Here is a 5292-nt window from a genome sequence, read left to right as displayed (position 1 = left end):
AGAGAGAGAGAGAGAGAGAGAGAGAGAGAGAGAGAGAGTAATAATAACCATATATATGCACATTAAAAAACAGTTTGTATCTGTGTTAGAAAGGGTTCATTCAAATTCTTGTTAAAATTTTGTGTTGAATTTTTAACTAACAATAAGTTTTAATTTAACATAATATGATTGTGTTATTTGAATATTTTGTGTTAAATTAAAATTTAACATTTCTCAGTGTTAAAATAACACAATTTATAAATCAGTAAACAAATAACATAAAAATAATGTAGTTTTAAATAATGTAGTAATAAATTCTTAGAATATAAATGAATAAAATGTGTGTGCTGATTTAATATATTGTTATATATAATTTTATTGAAGAAATATGTTCTGCACAATTAGTTACATATTTTATATTTGAAAAAATACAGATATTTTGTGTTATTTTCTCTTTGTAACAGTAAAGTATCTGTTAAATTTATATATATTGTATAGGTATGTTAAATATCACAGAGGCATCGTCTAAACTGAAAATAGCATTTAATCTAATTTCAGTTAAATTTAACATTACAAATGTGTCAATTTAATATAAAATTTGTTTTTAAATTCTGTCAAAGTATTATGCTTCTTGTGTTAATTTTTTACATAATATTTGTGTTACTTTCTAACATATTCATCTTATGTTAAATTAACCCAAAAATTTGATTGGACTGTTTGGGATATGTGAAATGTGTTAAATTTAACACAAATTTTTTTACTGTGCGTATAAAAAACTTCTACTGTTGCGGTTTTCATTATGGCACTTGATACCTTTGTATCCATCCAGCCTTGCAACTAGTTTGGGAAATGTATTTCTCTTATAAGAAAAAATTCTTGTGATTTGCTTTTGACATCGCAATAAACAATACATCTTTACCATTTTTAAGTATGTAATATCAACCATCGCCATCATCAATTTCGGAATTATTGTTATCGCTGAAGAAAATTAGAAGACTAACCAAAACATACAAATTGCTTAGATGAACTTAATAAAATTCTTAATCTTAGGCTCCTGACTACTCTGCCAAGAACTCTGCGTTGACGGTAGCGACACAGAATCAGATGGCGGTCTGGCGAAACCGGTAGCCAACATTCAAGCACAAGCCTATGTACGTGTGCTCGCCTTCCAATAGTTACGCTAACATTTGGCAAATTAGTTGTTAATTATTATTAGTTTACATATTTGCATCTGCAATTAAATACACAAAAACAATTTTGTACTGATAATTTCGTACATTTAATTGACCAGATGGACACTTTTTACAACACATTAAATAAATATAGATCATGTGACTTAAATTTGGTAACGAGACTCCATACTCAAACGTGATTTTTTAGTAATAAATCGAAAAAATAAAAATTCAAAAAAAGAAGAATTTCATGGTTATAATTACTTTGCGAAACATTTGGTTAAGCTATAATATTTGTTTATGTCTCGTCGAGCTACCCCAGAACATAAAAAGGTTTTGATAATTGAAAAAATTATGCTAAAAAATACTAAATAACAATTTATGAAAAGAGTGCAATAATTTTTTTTTATTTATTTTTTTTTTTCAAAAATTATATCTTTATGACAAAAAAAGGTACAGATAAAAATAAGTTAGTAGTGTTTTAAAAAGAAGAAAATGTCAGTTTTAAGAAAAAAAAAACGTTATATTGATTCATTTCAAAAAGTAGAATTATTTGCACGAGTGAAATGGTGGCATTTTTATACATACTCGAAATAATGATATCGGATATTTTATATTAAATGTAATGATTTCGACATTATTTACTCACGATTCTATAAGTCCGAGAAAATAGAGCGATTATCTCGCCAAGACGTCTCTCTCGTGCACATACATTCATTGTCAAAAAATGTTTTAATTATAAGAAGACAACACATATACTTGAATACAGCATTAATAAACAGGCACTTACTAAATCGAATTTTCACTTTCGGTAAAAATCTCTTGAATTTATATTTGACGGGTCCAAGTCATCCAAGACAAACTTTTATTGTATCACAATTTTAGCATCAAGACAATAACGAAACAATTACATCACGGCAATCGACAGAGAAAGGTTTCGAGAAAGGTTTTTTTTACTCCCTCACTTCAACTCTGCAATATTAACCGTATAAAAATCGCGGTCAACTAAAATTTTCAGCCGGGTCCAAATGACCCATTCATGTTGTTGAGGGTTTAATGTAGTAAAATATCAAGATATTAATGATAAATAAAATAAACATTTTTATTCAGTAAATGGAATCGCAATTGCAGTAAATATAACTATTTTCTTAAATTCACTTATGTGTGATAGTAACTATAAGAAATATTTGTTAATAAAGAACTAAAGATCTTTAGTAAGTAATGCGTGTGTGAGACTGTTATTGTTAATAGCACAATACCTACATGTGCATAGTTAAAACAACTATAAAGTTGTCCCAAAAATAATTAAAATATAGAATTAAGTTATAATAATTGCAACCATTCTTTTCTCTCAGTGTATTGATTGCGATCATACAAATATCGCTTTATAATTACTATCGATTATTAACCGAGAAATATATGCGAAGCAATAAAAAGAATCGTCATATCAAGTTAATATAAAGTTGTTTAAAAATATCGAGTAACGGTAAGATAAGATGACAAGATAGAAATAATGTCTAGAGGTTTTTACACGGTCAAGTATAGCTGAGATCATAGAATTTTACGTAATGGCCAAGTTCTCTTCAACCCTTCAACTCACAAATTCCACTACTTTTTATATAAAGTATAAAATGTTTGCGGAAAAAAATTAAGATACGAGTGGTCTAATTCGATAAATTTGTAATTTTGAAAACGAAAATGTTAATAAGATTTAGATATATGTTAGTTTGATTTATCTTATACGTCCTGTTCGATAATTCGGTAACACTTTATCCTGAGATATTAGAGGAACTAAATGACAATTACAAAAATAGATGCCGCGTTAACATTCGGATCGCCACCGATGACTTCGATCGAGTGTTTGCGGGGTATCGCGCGAAACACCGAATATAAGCTCTCTCTCTGCCTGATTGAAATTGATTTCGATACAACGCTACGTACGAAGGCTAAACAGAGTTAGTCGAGTTCTAACGCGCCGTTAACACAACGGCCGATCTTCGCCTAGACTATATTTGGTACCACGACCAGGGTGTAAGTGAATTGAGTAAAATATCACAGCTAGCCCCCGCTGTAATATCAAAATAAAAAATAAATGAGGGATTTTGAGGGGGCCTTAGAAAGAGTCACACGGTCGTCCCGACTTCATTCCCATTCGGAACCAATTTCTTACACGTTATTCGTCTTGTATTTATTGATAAGTCATCTATGAAACGTAGAAAAAATTATACAAATAGTGACTATCTAAGATCTCGGAGTTCCTCGGGAACAGAGCCGATCCGATCGGACTCCTTTTTTGCGCGTATTTATATTCATATACGTATAACCGTTATTATTAATAATAATATTAATTATGCTCTATTTTTGTTATTAATATTATCATTATTATTAACTCACACGCTAAAGTAATCGCTATGACGGTGCATAAATTGCACAGAAATTATATTTAATTTTCTGCGATCATAAAACGAAGCGTTTTTTTTTCTATAACAAAATTATGTAATTTTGAGATAGCTATAATTTATAAATCGAATAACATATGCATATATTTATAGTTGAGGAATATAAAAGTGTGATGAATATCAATATTAGTGTGATGAATTTCTGTCAAGAACTCGCGCATAATTTGTATTTGCACCGACACAGCGAATTATTTTTTATTACATTGAGAAAAGCGTGTCGAGATCGCACGAGGCTTCGTCATATTTTTCTGTCGAGATTCTACATTATACATGAAAATTATATAATCACAGTTTGAGTCACACTCCGCAGACTTCTGGATCTTTGCGTATGGTGAAAATTAGGGCGCTCCACTGCTCGTGACGATTTAGACTTATATAAATTCATGAAATAGTCAAGTCTAAATCCCTCGTACAACAAAGTCTGTCTATTTATATTTCAAATAGCTAGAAATCAATACATAAAATTTAAATGAGCTAGAACTCGATAACGATGAAAATATTATACGAAATTTTCTGTTTATATCATCATATACCGCGCAATGTATATTTTGTACATCACTAATAATCGAAGTAGACGAGAAATATAGAATAAGTGCACAAAACGTATATCAACATAAATATCACATAATAACTTTATTTAATTTATTCAGAAAGATTTGAATAATGTAGGGGAGATCGGGGATAGTTGATACATGGAACATGCTGTTAAACTTAAAATTGCAGCAAAACGAATACGATAACATTATATAAAAAAATATAGTATTTCCGTAAAAACATTGCGGTCATGCTGCAATAAGTTATTTCACACTGAATAGCGTATTTTCAGAAATAGAAAATATTTTCAGTTTTTTATAACTAAAGAGTAAAATAAATCAGTGATATATTAAATGTTATATTTATCAATCTGCTCACCATATCATAATTTCAACTATTTCTATAGAATTCTTATTTTATAAACATCTTACATCTTATATTAACGTCTTAACATATATTTTTTGCGTAAGTAATAATTGAAATACGTAAATATGACACCCCGGGACTAGTTGACGGGGTGTGCCGTAAGATGGAAGGGACAACATGATGCGTGCAGTTGGATAGTGTCTCTAAATCTCTGCCCTCTCTATCTACGGATTGTTCATAGGCTATTAACTGTGAAACGCTAAATATAGGGAGGTATTCATAGTTTATTTTTATTTTAAAATCGTCTTAAGATGTTAATACAGTTTTCGAATCGACTTACGACAGCTTAAGACTGTCTAATATCTTGCACAAGGAAAGATTCAGTATCAATTTCACGACGCGAAACAGGTTGGTATATATATATATATATATATATATATATATATATATATTTATCGTTAATTTTTATATTTAAGATTATCTTAAATAAAGTCTTAAGATGTCATAAGTCAATCAGAAGGTTGTATTAGCATCTTGAGACATTATTGAAGACGGTTTTAAAATAAGAACCTATAAATACTATGAATACCGCTCCATGTTTCACGTTTCACAGTTGATAGCCCTTTCACACTATTGACGACGAGGAGCAAAAGTAGGCGTGGTGTAGACAAACTGCACACAACATATAATCCTTCCATAGTGTGTCGTTACAGATGTCTGCTTCTCCGTCGTCACATCTAACCTTAACATAACCTACTGTAAGCCGCAATCAAGTGGTAATC

Source organism: Trachymyrmex septentrionalis, unplaced genomic scaffold, assembly GCF_001594115.1.
Source record: "Trachymyrmex septentrionalis isolate Tsep2-gDNA-1 unplaced genomic scaffold, Tsep1.0 scaffold101, whole genome shotgun sequence".
Lineage (NCBI taxonomy): Eukaryota > Metazoa > Arthropoda > Insecta > Hymenoptera > Formicidae > Trachymyrmex > Trachymyrmex septentrionalis.
The sequence above is the reverse complement of the archived record's forward strand: the minus strand, read 5'-3'. Positions refer to the sequence as shown.